This window comes from Protopterus annectens, chromosome 7.part0, assembly GCF_019279795.1.
Source record: "Protopterus annectens isolate FY-2018-M chromosome 7.part0, PAN1.0, whole genome shotgun sequence".
Classification (NCBI taxonomy): Eukaryota; Metazoa; Chordata; order Ceratodontiformes; family Protopteridae; genus Protopterus; species Protopterus annectens.
This window is the reverse complement of record NC_056739.1, coordinates 621,448,772-621,466,323: the sequence shown is the minus strand read 5'-3', so window position 1 is coordinate 621,466,323 and position 17,552 is coordinate 621,448,772. Positions and strand designations below refer to the sequence as shown.

Sequence of the window (17,552 nt, the reverse complement as noted above, 5' to 3'; positions counted from 1 at the left end):
TGACTTTGTTTTTTGTTTTATGTACACACTGAAACAATGTGTTTCATGATGTTGGTAACTTTTTGTATCAGATCAGCTGCTGTAGGCAATTGAGTATCCATAGTCATTGCACTGTGGGGAGTTAATGAGATCCTAGCCCTCTGGAAGCAATAATTACTTTGTGCTTAGCAGGTATGCAGTCACAGAACTAATAGTATTCAGAAAAAACGGTGCAAATAAATTATCATTAATGAAATGCCAGGGATAGTACCCAAGATTTTAAGTCCAGTTTCCACATTTCCCTGTATTTCAGCTGTTATTTCATTAAGGGTATTAATGAAGAATAACATCATAAATGTTAAATAAAAATTGATGTAATTTATATTAATACTACCTTCATTAAACTGATTGTGGAGCTATAGATCAGCTCACTACTTTCCTTAAGCCAACTCTCACTACTGTCTGAAAAATGTGAACAGCCCACCTGTTTGCATATGAATAATGTAACTTTTTCTTGGCATTACATTGCATCTCCTTATCCTGAAACACTGCTGTTCACTGTTATGTATGTATATCAGGTGGATACCTCATCAGCTGCTTACCAGGGTGATATTAGCTTATCATCATCAACCATCACCACCACCCCATTTTTTTCTACATGGGTTTGGGGTTTTGTATTAATCTTTGCCATCTATCGTTTCATTGCCACTCTCCTACGTTCTTCGACAGTCTCACAATCCATCCATCTCTGTGCTGGATGTCCTTGTTTCCTCTTGCCTTCTTCCTTGCTCTCCCAAATCTTCTTCACCAGATTTTTCTTCTGCTTTTCTGCAAATGTGCCCAAGGCACCACATTCTGTTCTCTTTAAAGTTCTGTAATTTGAGCTACTTTTGTTTCTGTACAGATGTCCTCATTGACTCATCTGTCCCACAGTGTGCATCTTATTACCTGTCTCAGGCATTTCACCTCCATCACCTCTAGCTTTCTCAACTGCTCTGCCTTTACTGCCCAGGTTTCTGTACTATACAGTAGTGCTGGTCACACCACAGATGTTCTTCGTGTTTCACTGTTGCAGTCATTACATTTGAGTTATCTGCTTTGCAGTAGCCCTCAGTCGGCCTGATTAACAAAGTCTTGAGTCCTGCGTCGGTTGCTGTCCCTTCTTCCATGACGTCAGGTCGTCAGGGGTATAAAACATGCAACCGACACCATTACATCAGTCTTTCTTGCTGTGCGGTGCCCGAAGCAGAAGCAGTTTGCAAGTGCCGGTCGTCTTTTTGTTTTCAAGTTTCAGAACCAAAGTCTTCAACTAAAGCTAAGTAGTACCCCATTGGGGCAACGTTTTCTTGCTCTTTACCGATGTCATTAAAAGTTAATAATTGCATTACTTGTGGAAAGCAAATACCTCATAAAGATTTTCATTCGTACTATATTCCTTGCCTAGGCCCTGACCACGACGTACCTTGCTGTCGGTTTTGTGCTTACTTTAATCTGCGCACTATTCGTCATCAGTATATTTTCGCCTCTGAATATTTTGGTTCTCTGTTTAATTATCCAGAAATGTCGTTGGTTAGCCATCTGACTACCGGGATTCCGAAAAAACGCAAAGATAAAGACAGAGACAGGCCACCGAGGTCCAAAACTGCCGACAACGCTTCTCCTAAGCCAGTAGCCAGCTCGCCGGTACTCAGTGAGGTGCTTTTGCGGCCCCTGATACCCGCTACTTCTGATTCACAGGCCTCTACTGAAACCCATTTGGAGTCCAGTATGCCGCAAAATGCTTCAACTATGGAACCCACGAATGTCTCTACCTTGGATGGGTCTAGAGCCGCTGTGCAGACACCAGCTTCTGAAAGTGTATTCAGGCCTACGGACTTGCATATTAAACCGATGCCTCCTTCTCTTAGGCCTAAATCTCGAACCATGCCTAAAAAAATTACGCCCAGACCGCATGCACAGGCCTCTGTGCCTAAAAAACAAATGATAAGAATGGCTGAAGATCTAATGACTCTATTCAGGGAAAGCCAACCCCTCCCCCCCCTCCCAAGAGGCCTAGGATTGAAGTTGTTTATGAATCTTCTGACCAGGATTCTGTTTTTTCTGATTCTTCTGATGATGTGGATTTGCCCTTATCTACTTATGAGGATTCTGATGCAGAGGACTCTATTCCCTCTGCTTCCCCTCGCGAGGATTTTTCTTTTGGTGAAACTTTACATACTCTAAGGGAGTATTTCCACTGGGAAAGCCAGGAATTTTCAGATTCAAAAAAGAGGCTTATGGATTTCTTACTCCTGTCTCAGCATAGGCCTTTAGCTATTCCTCCTGTACTGGACATTGTTCATGACGCCGTTTCGAAATCTAGTTTGGCCCCTGATTCCTTGCCTCCTGCTCCCAGAAAACCTGACGGATATTACAGGGTCCCTGAGTCACACAAGTTCTTTTTTAAAGGTTCATAGGTTCATACTAGGCTATCTACCCTAGGGCATTTATAAGCCTAGCCAGAGTGTGTTTGGCTTTCGCCACCCATTTTAAATTAATTTTGCTGTGCCCTTTTTCGAGGTTAGTATACTGTGCCTTTGTCTAACAGTGACACAGAAGTGATACCCGGGGTAAACCTACGATCTCCCATCCACTCATCAAGATTCCTCTTGAAGAGAGTCAATGAGGGATTCTGCCTAACCTGGACTGGGATTTTATTCCAGAGTGAAGGGAGCCTCTGGGTTATGAATCTGTCCCTCCAGCATGTCCTATTTATTTCAGCGCTGAGGTTCAAATCTCTCAAGCGAGTGGCTCGATGGGATTTGGATTTTCTGAGGTACAGCATATCCATTAATTCCGGGTTGGACATGGCTTTATACGTCAGGCACAGATCGCCTCTGAGCTGGTGGTATGCCACTGAGTAGAGCTGGAGTTTCTTTAACCGGGCAGCATATGGCATCTGTTTGAGCCCTTTGATCCTCTTGGTGAGGTACTTTTGGGGTCTTTCCAGTTGCTGCAGGTGTCTGGTAAGGTACATCCCAAAAGGGGCATTGTACTCAATTATGGGCCTGATGAAGGATAAGTAAAGAGGCATGATGACCTCCCCTGATCTAGATGTGAATCCCTTCATGATTAGGTGGGCTATATAAAATGTTTTTCTAACCACTTTGGCCACGTGGTTGTCAAATGAGAGATTGCTATCAGCTTGGGTCCCCAGGTCCCTAATTACTTCTATACTTAATGGATTACCACATATGTGGTAATTTGTGGGCACTTTGTTTTTGCCGAAGGGGATGACTATACACTTTTTGGTGTTTAGCTTGAGGCCATGGCTCTGGCACCAGTTATCTGTTTCTATGAGGCCCTTTTGGAGGATGCTTGTGTCGGCTGGAGAGTCGATTATGGTGCCCAGTTTGCAGTCATCTGCGAACTTGGTCAGCCACAGTCCTTCCGTGTTGGCCTGTACCTCCAAGAAATATATACCGAACAAGAGAGGTCCCAGGACTGAGCCTTGTGGGACGCCACTTGTAACTGGTTTGGAGTTTGACATGGCTCCAGCAATTCTAACCATGTGGGTTCTGTCCTTGAGCCAGTTTGCAACCCATCTAGTGACATAGGGGTTTATATTTAAGCTGGTGAGCTTATCTATAATGCCTGAGTGGGGTATTGTATCGAAGGCTTTTGCGAGGTCCAGGTAGGCTGTGTGGACCACCTTCCTCTCATCAGTGGCCTTGGTGACTGTTTCAAAGAAGTCAACCAGGTTTAAGAGGCAGGATCTGCCCTTAACAAAGCCGAACTGGGTAGGATCCAGTGTCTGTAGGGCCCCAATATCTTTATTTATGAGGTCCATGATGATCCTTTCCATAGCTTTGCAGACCAAGCTAGTCAGGCTTATGAGGCGATAGTTTCCAGGATCCGTTGAGGCACCACCACTGTTGCTGTACGCCAGTCTTTGGGTACATATCCTGTAGTAAGGCTGAGATTGAACAGTAGTTTTATGTTTGGATTTAGCTCTTCTTAGAGTTCATGTAGGATGCAGCCCGTGACACCGTCTGGTCCCATTGATGCTGTGTTTTTTGCTTTGGAGAAGGGCGGCTCTTACCTGAGCATCTGAGATGTCAGGGGGGCAGCACTCTGCTGGGATAGATATTTGCCCTTTTGGTGGGGGGAGGAGAAGTTTGCGCTGAACCTGTCAACTAGCATGTTGGCAATGTCTGTGGGTTCGGTGTACTTTTTGTCATTTTGGACTAATTCTGAGCATATCTGGGAATTCCCACCCAGGTTCCTAACATAACTAAAGAAAGCCTTGTGATTATCCTTAGTGTCCTGTGCAATTTTTCTCTCGAAGCTGGCCTTAGACGATTTTATGAGTGCCCTTAGTTTTTTGCTAATACTGATCAGAGATGTCTTCCCTTTTTTGGATTTTGCTCTATCATGTAGTAGCTTCCTCCTTCTATTGTATAGTTTGTTTATGGCTGGGGTCCACCAGACAGGACGTCTGCCTTTGGAGGATTGGGTCTTGGTTTTATTTGGGATTGCATGATCCATGCATTCCTGAAGGTGTTCCTAGAATGCGTTTATAAAGGATTCTGCGGTCCAGGCCGTATTTTCCACATGCCCGGGGGCGTTGAAGGATTCCACCTCGGTTTTGAGGAGTGTGAAATTTGCTTTAGAGAAGTTTTTTACTGTGGTTTTCTGGGCAGGGGATGGGGTCGGGATGTGAATATCCAGTGAGATTAGTTTATGGTCTGATCTTACCAGTGAAGGATACACTTCTGGTCTGGAGCATAAAGTCCCCATGTTGGTGATGATCAGGTCCAGTATGTTTTCCCCTCTTGTGGGAGTGGTAACAAGTTGTTCCATAGCATTTGAGTTTATAAATTCTAGGAACCTTTGGGCTAGGGTGTTGGAGCTAGAGTAATGCTCCCCAGTCTATGTTTGGGTTGAAGTCTCCCAATATAATGGTGTTTGAAGAGACCTTCATATTTTCCAGTATTCTCAGGAAGGCCGAGTGGGGTTCCTGGGTTTGGGATGGTCGTCTGTAGCAGGCTATAAACTGGAAGGCAGTTTTACCCACTGTTAGTTGCACATGGATAGTTTCTGATGCTTCGTGCTGTGCCACCAACCTGGAGGTGTGGGTATCTTTGACGAATATTGATACTCCCCCTCCTTTTGTGGTTCGGTCCAAGTTTTGGGGCCGAAAAGCATGGTATGAGGTATAACCTGGTAGTGCTGGTGTGCTCTCGGGAGCCTTGAACCAGGTTTCTGTTACTAAACAGATATCGATGTTCTCCATGCTAAGGAGAGTTTCGAGTGCGTGCATCTTGAGGTTTAGACTTCTGGCGTTGAGTAGCATTACTCTTAGTTTCTTATCCCTTGTGATATCTATGGAGGTGGGTTTGTCTTTTGAGCCTTGCCTAAAAAAGGCACTATGGGGGTAGCAAGAGCCTTTGCCAATATCCGAAAGCCCAGGGGTGACAGGTGCAAGCCGTCCCTAGTGAAGCATCGTGGCTTGTTGAGCATGTCATACCAGGCTGACAGGATTTTAGAAATCCTATTGCGGATCCAGAGACGATTTCACAGGGGCCCAAGGGGGCATTAAGGCTTGTACTGCTAAAAATCCTACCCCTTCTGATAGAGATTCCAGGGCGATGGATAGATGGGGTAAGAAGGTTTACACTTATGCAACCTTGGCCATTAGGGCTTTAAACTGCCAGTTTCATATGTTAAAGTATCAGCAACATGTTATTGGATTGCTTAAACAGAAAATGATGTTGATTCCTGACTGTGTGGAAAATAAAGAATTACAGGATTTAATGCATTCTGCTGAACAGGTTGGAAAACATACTTTGCAATGTGCATTTGATTCATTAGAGGCCTCTTGCAGGGCTGCTGTTACTGGGTCTGTGCTCAGAAGGCATGCTTGGCTTAAGGAGCATTCTTTGCTTGATCATATTAAAGCTAAATTGCTGGATGATCCCCTAAATCAGGACCACCTGTTTGGAAACAAGGCTGAGGAAGTTCTTAATAAGATGGAAGATAAAGCTAAATCTATGCAAACTATTAGATTTCTTACAAGTTCAGCCTCCTAGATTTAGTAGACACTGACCCTCTAAGAATTGGTCCTTTCCAGCCCCTTCCAAGTCTTCAACCAAACCCAGACACAGCAGAAACCCCAGGTTTCAGTCCCAGGGGACACACAAGACTAAACAGTGCGGGGATTCCACACCCAAATCAGGGAGTAGTAAGACTCCCCCCTATGGAAAACTGTCTCAATGACTTGCTCTTAAAATTTCCAAGCAGTTGCCAACTGAATGCATTTTTAGGTGGAAAGATTGGTCTGCATGCCAAAAACTGGGAACTCATTACCCCAGGACAAATGAGTTTTAAATATAGTCTCCCAAGGATACAGATTTCACTTCTACACCTTACCACCACCAAGTGGCTGGCCAGATCTACCCCCAAATCAGTGGGCAGAGGCCCAAAATCAAGTACCGTCTCTTTTAAGCATGGGGGCTATTCATTTGGTACCAGAAGAGGAAAAGGAGCAAGATTTCTATTCAAAACTTTTCCTGGTACCCAGAAAAGGCAGTACACGGTGTCCTATCTTGAACCTTTCTACTGTAAATACCTTTCTGGTGATTCCAAAGTTCAAGATGCTGACTCTTTACCAGCTGCTTCCTATGTTAAGCAAAGATGCATGGTTGGCAGCACTGGATTTAAAGGAAGCATACCTGCACATCCCTATCTGGGAGTCTTGCAGAAGATACCTATGCTTCAAAGCAGGCTACATGCACTATCCGTTCTCTGCACTACCCTTTGGCTTATCTACTGCGCCCAGGGTATTCACAAAGTGCCTACCTCCAGTCATTGCATTTTGCAGGCAAAAAAATATTCAAATATACCCATACCTGGACAATTGTCTAATTCAGGCAGAAAGCCAGGACTTACTTCTGAATCATCTGGCCTTTGTTCAAAGGGTACTGACTTGTTTGGGGTACACCATAAATGAAAAGAAATCACACCTGGTACCATGTCAACAAATTATATTCCTGGGAGCAAGCTTGAATGCAACTTCCCAGATGGCTTTCCTCACACCAGAGAAACGGATTCTTTTGACAACCTACTTCAAACAAGTGGTCACAAAAGCCCAGTTATCTGCAAGGCAAATACTGCAAGCCTTGGGGTTTATGGCCTCCTGCATTCTTCTAATTCCATATGCAGGACTGCATATGAGGAAATTGCAATGGTATCTCAAAAGCCTATGGTGTCAACATTCACAGGATCTAGAAGCAATGATTCCTATCATACCTTGCTTACGCCTAGAGTTCCTTTGGTGGGCAGTGGCCCACCACCAAAACAAGGGACTGCCATTCACACTACCCCCTGCTGCCCAAACCTTGACAAACAGACTCATCAGACTATGCATGGGGGGCTCACCTAGAAGGGAAGTGCATTCAGGGCAAATGGAACCCAACTCAAATGCACCTACACATAAATCAGAATGAAATGTTAGCTGTACAGAATGTTCTGACATTCTTCCAGGACATCTAATGGTAAAGACGGACAACACCTCGGTCACGTGGTACATAAACAAGCAGGGGGTACCCATTCTTACCCCCTTTGCAGACTAGCCATGGCATTGTGGAACACAGCTTTGAGTTACCAAGTTAATCTACAAGCTCAATTCCTGCCAGGAAAACTAAATACACTGGCAGATGGACTAAGAAACCTTATGGACCCACATGAGTGGAAACAGGAACCAAGGATTTTCAACATGTTGATATGCAAATGGGGGCACCCAGATATAGATCTGTTTGCCCCCCCCCCCCCCGAACCATCAATTGGAAATATTTTGCACAAGGATTCCCCAAAAACTAGCTTGGAAAGTATATACCTTTCCTCCTCTGCCTCTGCTCTCCAAAGTACTACTGAAGATCAAACAGGAACAGCCAAGGATGATCTTACTTGCACCATACTGGCCATGACAACACTCGTATCCCATCCTGCGCAGTGTGTCATGCTTGGCCCCATGGCAGCTGCCTCAGACTCCTTCCCTGTTGTCTCAGCAGGAGAACCATATTCCGCACCCTCAGCTACAAACTCTGAACCTAGCAGCCTGGCTAATTACCTAATCTCTCCTTTATCACCCCTCAGTAAATCAGTGATGGATATCATTTTAGAGGCTAGGAGGACTAGTACTAGAAAATTTGCTGCAAAATGGAAAAGATTTTGTACCTGGAACCAGTCTCAAGGGATGAGTGCAGCAGTGCCCAATTTACCTCATATTCTACAATGTTTGACTCAAATGCTTCATAAGGGCATGTCCATTTCCTCCATCAAAATCCATGCCTCAGCCATTTCAGCTCATTATAACACAGAGCCTCCCTTCTTCTCTCACCCACTGCTCAAGCAGTTCCTCAGAGGGGCCAAAAATTTAAGGCCACCCAGGAAGGCGCCTACTCCTGCCTGGGACTTTAACTTTGTCTTGGAGAAACTCACTTTTTCTCCTTTCGAGCCAGCTGCTACTACAGATTTAAAATTCCTTTCCTGGAAAACAGCTTTCCTTTTAGCAATCACTTCTACAAGATGGGTATCTGAATTACAGGCCCTTATGGCAGTGGAGCCTTTCATCATCTTTCATGTGGACTGCATGTCCTTCAGAACCAATCCCTCCTTCATGCCCAAGGTGGTATCCAGTATGGCTCTTTATCATAGGTTCATAGGTTCATACTAGGCTATCTGCCCTGGGGCAATTATAAGCCTAGCCTGATTCTGTATGGCTTACGCCACCCCTTGATTTGAGTATACTGTGCCCTTTTTAAGGTTTAGTTTACTGTGCCTCTGTCTAATAGTGACACGGGAGTAATCCCTGGGACAAACCTACGATCCCCCATCCACTTATCGAGATTCTTCTTGAAGAGATTCATTGAGGTGCTCTGCCTCACATGAATTGGAATTCTATTCCAGAGCGGAGGGAGCCTCTGAGTTATGAACCTGTCCCTCCAGCAAGTTCTATTTATTTCTGTGCTGAGGTTCAAGTCCCTCGAGCGTGTGGCTCTAAGGGATTTAGATTTGCTGAGGTGGAGCATGTCCATTAATTCTGGATTTGACATAGCTTTGTATGTCAGGCATAGATCGCCTAGAAGTAGGCGGTATGCAACTGAGAAGAGCTGGAGTTTTTTAGCCAAGCAGTATATTGCATCTGTTTGAGACCCTTGATCCTCTTGGTGAGATACTTTTGGGGTCTTTCTAATTGCTGCAGGTGTCGGGTAAGGTACATCCCAAAAGGGGCATTGTATTCAGTCCATTAATTTGCCTACCTTCTTTCCTAACCCTCAGAACAAAGGGGAACGGATACTGCACTCCTTAGATGTGTACAGACAACTTAAATTCTACTTGGACAGAACTAAACCTCAAAGGAAGTCTGAACAGCTGCTGGTGGCATTTGCTGCAGGAACAGAGGGTAAAGCTATTTCAAAGCAAACCATTTCAAAATGGATAGGCCACTGCATTCATTTCTGCTATAAGCACCATGGAAAACCTATCCCACAGGGCATCAGATCCCATTCAACCAGGGCTGCATCTACCTCTGCAGCCTTTCTCAGGGGCATCCTTACAAGGGATATTCTAGAAGCTGCTACCTGGATTTCTGTACATACTTTCACCAAGCATTATCATTTGCCAATTTTCTCTAAATCCAGAGCTGGTTTTGCCTCTGCAGTCTTGCAGGGCCTTATAGCTGGTCCTAATTCTATTTAAATTCCTCCACCCAACCTTAGCTTTGGGAATCTACCCAAATGTAATGACTGCAACAGTGAAACACGAAGAACATAGTACAGTTGTGTACACTTACCATAAATGTAGATGTTCGAGTGTATTCACTCTTGCAGTCCTGGTTACCCTCCCGCCAGCCCCCTTCCTTCTTTTGGCTATACCTCTACTCTCATTTACTATGCTCAGAAAGCTTTTTGGTATATTTGATTTTTTGATTGGAGGTATATCCTTGTATTATATATTTAATTGCTTCCCATTAGGGGGCACCTGACATCTGAGGCAAGAAAAACTGATGTAATGGAGTCGGCTGCATGTTTTATACCCCTGACGACCTGACATCATGGAAGAAGGGACAGCAGGTGACGCATAACTTTGTTAATCAGGCCGACTGAGGGCTACTGCAAAGATTACCCAAATGTAATGACTGCAGCAGTGACTACACTCAAACATCTACATTTATGGTAAGTGTACACAACTGTACTTTTCTTGCACCTTACGTTTCAGCTTATTTGGCATTCTTTGGTGTCATATACTAACCCTGACACAGTGTACCAGTTGGCTGCAGCCCCTGTGATTCTAGTCTTGACCTCCTTATGTAGACTTCCCTTCTCTTCAACCACCCATTCCTGATACTTAAAGCTGTTAACCAGTTCCACTATTTTTGTTTCTTTTTCTACTATTTCCGTTCTATCTCAGTTTTCAGGTTCTTTGGATTCTCCCCATTTGCTGCCACGAGAATTGTTCTGTCTGTACTCAATTTCATACTTCAGTTTTGTGTTCTGTTCCTCCCTCATTTGCTGAAGTTCTTGTTCAGTCTGCTTATAATGCCACATCATCTGCATATGACAGCTCTGTTGACCTGTCCTCTCCAGCCTTTTTGCTTATGTAGTCCTCCAGTAGAAGTAGGCTCAGGAATGAAACTTGATGCACACTCATTTCCACTGAGAACTCCTGTGAGACTTTGAACACTGTTCATACTTGTGTTATTGGGTCCTTGTATGTAGTCTGCACTGATTTTTCCAATGTTTCAATGACTGAACCATCAGAGGAATGTCCAGCTTAGCTTTCTTGGGACCTTGTTGCATACTTTCTGCAAGTCTAGGGATGCCCAGTTGTACTCTTTCCTCATCTCTAGCTTCTTGTCAACTGTCTGTTTCACTGTAAACATCAGGATTTTGGTCTGTATTTAAACGGCTCCTCTTCAATCCTACTTTGTACTGCTGTTAGCAAACCTTCAGTGCTTACCATGGTGAGGTTACTGCACTTCTCCTTATCTTTATAGTCATTCCATCACCATTTAAGTACACTCGTCTCTCTCTGGTTTATATTTATACCGACCTGTATGGCAACTGCTATATAAATGTTTACGTCGTCTTTTGTTTGATGTGAATCTGCAATCTCGTGTTGCATTTATTTATCAGATTAGGCTGTGGTTCCCAAAAATCAACTTTGTTAAAAGATTTCTTATGTATGTTTTGTAGATGACTTAAAAGTGTATAGTTCATCAGATGAGACTTTGAAAGCACAACTACAAATGGTTAAAACTTTTTAGGATATAAGAATAGCATGTGATCTTGATAAAAGAGCAAAATCAGTATTTAAAAAAGGAAAGCCATAGCACCAAGAAAATATCAACCTGCGATATATAAAGGAACTTGAGCAGGAGGGAGTGTATAAATATTTAGGAATAGATGAAGGTCATCATTAAAACATGAACAAATAAGTTTCTTAAGTATTCCTTACTGGGCTTCTTAAGTTTGAAAAGTCCAAGCTATAAATGAGTTTGTTCTTCCAGTTCTGACTTGCAGTTTGGGATGAGTGATTGGCCCCAAAGTAGTGAATCACTTGGAAATGAAAACAAGAAACATACTTCACAATATATAATAGGTGTATACCAAGATTATATTTTCCTTGCTATGAAGAAGATATGGCCATCATCCAAGTCGACTAAATGTATAGCCCTATAGTTGTGGGACCTGGATACAGATCCAAACATAGTGAAAGTTTTAAAACATGAGAAGAAGACTTTGATAAAATCTTTGCTTAGTTCAGCCAAAACATTTCAGAATAAAATGAGAATGGAAATGAAACCAGAAGTAGACAAAAATCAAGCAGCACCTAAAGTGAGAAAAAGTAATGAAAGAATAATAAGTAAAAGGATCAGTCGGGAAGAGGAAAAAGTTTTAAGTCCACGATACAGTGTTGAGTACATCAGTAGTTTGGAACAACCTCATGTTGATCAAGATTTAATGTAGGAAGGGTTAAGGAGAGGTGAGCTGAAACCAAGATAGAAGGCTAATAATAGCATCCCAGGATAGTGCATTATGCCCATGGTTTACAAAGACCATTGAAAATGTAGGAGAAACAAGCAAATGTAGGTTCCGTAAAACAGAACTGGAAACAGTTGCACTTGTCAGCTGTGATACATTCATGGCAGATGGACTTTATCCTGAAAGACACAATGATGTGGCAAGAATGCTGCATTGTGAATTGTCCAGGCACTGCAATATAGATGTAGCTGAGAAGTATTGAAAATGTGAATCACAAAGCATTATAAAGAATGATGGTTTGTATCACATAGGATCAGCCTTTACCAGCAGTTTAAAGATAGATGCAAGAAGACCAGGTATAGTAGTCCATAAAAATAAATAAAATAATTGATTATTGAATTTTTTTTTTAACATTTGTTTACTGGGAAAGTCCGATTTGGAAGGAGACAATTTTCAGTATAGCTCTAGGGAGAAACTGTCCAGATGCATGTCTTTGTAACATGGGAGGAAACCGGAGCACCTGGAAGAAACCCACACAAATGCAGGGAGGACATGCAGACTCAACACAGAAGGAACCTTAAATGAGAATCGATCCTGGGAACCTCTTGCTGTGTGGTGACGCTGCTAACTGCTATGCCACTGCACCATCCAAATTGCTACACCCAGTGATTATAGTGTCATATTTACACACAGAGAAAAAGAGAGAGACAAAATCATAAAATACCAGGATTTGTAAGCAAAAACAAAAGCATTGTGGAAGAGAGAGACCCAGATAGTCCCAGTAGTAATATGAGCAACAGTATTATTAATAAAAGAAAAGACTTTTAAGTATGTTACCGGCACATGAAACTCTGAATAAACCACTTAAGGAGGTAAGTCCAGATGCATTACTACAGCCAGTACACGTAACTCTGAATGAAACAAAAAGGAGACAAGTCCAGGCACAATATTGCTACCATTATATGTAACTCAGATTTAACTGCAGGAGGCAGTAAGTCTGGGCACATTCCAGCTATTAGTACATGTTACTCTGAATGAACTGCAGAAGATGGTAAGTCTGGGGCACATTACTGCTTCAAGTGCACGTAACTCCAAATAAACCACAGAATGAGGTAAGCCTGGGCCCATTACTTTTACCAGGACATGCAACTCTGAATGAACTGCAGAAGGAGGGATGTCCAGGCACATTCCTGCTACCAGTACATATAACTCCAAATGAACCACGAAAGCAGGCATGTCTGGTTGCATTTCTGCTTAGCAGTACATGCAACTCTGAAGGAGCCACAGAAGGAAGCAAGTCCGGGCACATTACTGCTACCAGTACATGTAACTCTGAATGAACTGTGGAAGGAGGTAAGTCCAGGCACATTCCTGCTGTCAGTACATATAGCTCGGAATGAACGGCAGAAAGAAGCACGCCCAGGCACATTACTGCTATCAGTACATATAACTCCAAATGAACTGCACTAGGAGGTAAGTCTGGACTGAGTGTGGATGCTGAGAGCCTTTTGGGCTAACATCAAAGACTTGAATCAAAACTAATTTTATTAACCTAATTGTACCCTGACTTAGGAATGGGGTCAATTCCCATCATTGTATTAAACTGTTACCAGTACATGCAACTTTGAATGAACTGCTAAAGAGTTAAGTCTGGGCACATTACTCCTCCCAGTACACACAACTCTGAATAAACCACTGAATGAGGTAAGTCCGGGCACATTACTGTTGCCAGTACACACAATTCCAAATGAACTGCAGAAGGAGGTAATTCTGGCCACATTTCTGCTTACCAGTACTTGTAACTGTAAATGAACCTTAGAAGGAGGTACGTCCAGGCACATTAATGTGACCAGTACACGCAACTCCAAATGAACAGCAGAAATGGGTAAGTCCAGGCACATTACTGCTTTCCTTAAATGTAGCTCTGAATGAAACACAGAAGGAGGTAAGTCTGGGCACATTACTGCTGTACCTATTGTGAATGCTGAGAGCATTCTGGGCTAGCATCAAAGACTTGGAAAAAAAATAGTAGTTTTATCAACCTAATTGTACCCTGACTTAGGAATGGGGTCCATTTTCATCACGGTATTAAAAACCCAAAACACTTGGACAAGTTAAACTGGTAGAAATTGTTGTACATAATGTATTTCACACCTGGAGTATTTCATTTTTAAGACCTCTCCTGTGTATGACAAAATCATTTTCAGTAGTAATCAACAAATAATAGTCAATAAACAAGCATAAACATTCGAACGTTTTTATTGCACTTCATATATGTCATCATGCAAGTGAAATAAATACATGCATACATACAGATAATAAAAAAAATATTGCAATTATGAATTAATGAACTAATGCTTTTTAATTATACAATGTATTTTTGAAAAAAAAAAACATACTTACATATGCTGTTGCAGCAATGAATAATACAATTTTTTTAGTCAACTTCTGCAGATTTGTCAAACTTACTCCAGATTAAATGATCTTTGAAGGAGGGGTTGGCATAATGGTTAAGGTGTTAACTTTATAGATACAAGGTTTGACTGTGACCTCTAGTTGTTGGCAAGTCATGTAATAGTCTGCAGACTGATAGCCTAGTATTTAGGGTCTATATTACAACGTCAAACTCACAGGATGGTTTGGAGGAATCGACATATCTTGCAGAAGATACCACTGCTCTGGAAGAGACTCCCCATCCACTCTAAGCAAAAGGTCACCCTATCCATATTGAAGTGCAGCCTGGATCTATGGATGAGAAACAGAAAAGTTACCCTAGGACTGCTCCCTGTACTATTACTGGAGAGAAGCAGCTCCTAAATGCTCTATCCTATGTATGTTTCCCTTCAATTTATATATGGTATAATCACAGTTATTCCCATTAGGGGTAATATATGTTTATCAGCCATGGGATGGGGTAAGGCCAATCTGTAACCAAATAGGACAGGGTAATTTGAGCACAAAAAAGGGAAATGTGCTAGACTTAAAATGGCTGCCGGGGCAGCTAGCCTAGTTACCTACATGTGAACCTATACATTTTTATTATATTTGATAAAACCATCTGAAGTTTTTTCTTCAGCAAAAATCAGAGAAAATTTCTGAATAATAGCAAACATTTGACATTATTTGATCCTTTGCTTTAGAACAAATGTCAATTTCCTGGTGAAAATGAGGTATTCAAACAATGCCCTTTTGATTTATTCTGGAAATATAAGACCTACATCTTTTGTTGTTTCTCCTGGCATCATTTTTCAACATTTGATCTGTTTTCCATTCAAATGCCCATTTTCTTACATTTTATTGCTGCCTTGTTAATGGCGTTCTCCTCAATTTCTTTGCTCCCATCTTCAAGGAACCATTTTAGCGCTTGTTATTTAATTGTACATCACTCCAGGTTGATTCTAGTTTCCAGATATTTTTATTGTGCGATTAACCTTATCTAAAATATCACACCAGAAAAAAAGATAAATCAGAAAAGAAAAATCACAAACAGAAAATAGCAAAATTTGAACTGATCATCTTATGTCTGTATTTTCTTTCAGATCATGCAGACTGAGATCAACTTTTCAAAATTTGTCTCTTACTGCATGCACAGCTTCTTAATGAACATTCCATCTTCCCTGAGAGACTCTTTTTTTTACTTTATATATTCTGCAACATTTTTGTAAACACCTTTATTGAATTATCATTTCTGACATAGGCAAATTTACATTTATACAAAAGTAATCAAATTGCATTAAATTAACATTAAACATTGTACTTCGCATATATTGCTATATATAATACAACCTAAGCAACATTACCTATTCTTGCTCCCTTTTTTAAACTTGAAAATCTTTATTAAACCATCACTTACGACATAAGAAGTCATACATTTATATAAATAAAAATGAAACACACTGACACAATCGTAATTTTACATCACATACCATACTGATGTACTCCTAGCTGCAAACATTACACATCACTTATCTACCCAATCATTTTCAATCAAACATTGCGTAGCTCATTTAAGTCCTGCCTTCTTATAAACCTCATTCCTCCCCTGTATGTATTGTTCCCACAATTCACATTTTTTCTTATGTAGTTTGTTCCTATCCTTTTCTAAAGATCTAAATTCAAGTTGTTGTATCTCTGTTACTATATTCACTACTTCTAATATAGTTGGTTTAGTTTTTGATTTCCATTTTCTACTAATTGCTTTTCTGGAAGCCACCATAATTAGATACAGCAAGGCCTTACCATGTCTAGGCAATTCCAATTCTGTAGTATAGCTCAGAAACCTTATCTCCTATGTCACACCAGTCCGACCACCCAGCATCTCTGACAGTGTATCCCACAGGGAATCCTTGAAGTCCGCCAACCCACTGCACTCCCAGAAAATATGTTCCCAAGTACCTCTTTCTTCCCTGTTACACATTCAGCATTTGCTGACTTCCTGAGGAAAAATTCTCTGAAGTCTATTTGGGGTATAAAAACATCTATGCAAACATTTCCAAGCAAAAATCCTAAACCTTCTAGATTTTGTTGTATATTTGGGAGACATACATATATCCTCCCATTGTTTTTTGTGCATTGCTTTTCCAATCTCTCTCTCTCCCTTTCCAAGCCTTTCTAACCTCCTCTTATTGATTCTTATAGTTATCATGCAATATTTTATATGCTCTACTGATTATTCCTCTTATTTAATGGCAGCTTCTGTTCTAGATTTTACTAAAAACTCTACCAGTGCTGGTTTTCAATGATATGAAAGTAAAAAGAATCAGTAAATTTTTCCAAAGTTCCAAAAAGCAGTACACATGAAGAAAAACTTAGTGTGAATTCCACAAAAGTTTAGATAATGATTTACATAAGGTGTAGGTAAGTATGTGAAGTTAATTTCTTTGATTTTTACTTTAACATCACTATGTATACTGGTTATAATTGCAGTTTTGTTATAATCTTAACTACTGGAATTTTTTGCCCACTCCATCACTATCCAGTTATTTCAAGATCTCTTCTCTGAGTTTAGCAGCAGTCTTCCCAGAAATTGGAAAGCAGCCCAAGAATGACTCATTTATTTCTAATTTATCATCATTATTCAGTTGTTCATTAATTCCTGCATAAATGCCAAAGGCCATTCATAACACAGACTCCTCAGTGGATGTATATACCCTGGGACCCAACCAGGTATCAAAATGTTTTCTGAATATCTGCAAAGGCGACAACTGTTGAGTATTTAAAGGAGCCCTGTTCCAGAGTCGAACAAATGACTGCATTAAATAGTTTGCTGTTACGACTGCCTTTGACTCCTCAATTCTGCAAGTAAAATATGCAGCTCTGGTTAATATGCTTGTAGTCAAAATTAAATATTTAGTAGAGATTAATATTCACTTCAGAGTCCCCTGTAGGGTAAACAGAGTTTACCCCTCGGATATCTGTAACTGGATGAAAAGAGGTCTAGACTTTCTAGTCTAGATGGGTATATCTTATCTCAACAAGTAATGCTGCACCTTCTAAATTTTCGTTGAGTATCTTCTAAAACCATGAGATCATCACTCAATGATGGGT

General features: G+C 41.3%; 1 protein-coding gene across 1 annotated transcript in view; it reads left to right on the top strand.

The window, feature by feature from the left end:
- VPS13C (vacuolar protein sorting 13 homolog C) overlaps positions 1-17,552 on the top strand; it is a 6,956,796-nt gene that overhangs the window by 4,764,393 nt on the left and 2,174,851 nt on the right. The window lies entirely within an intron of this gene.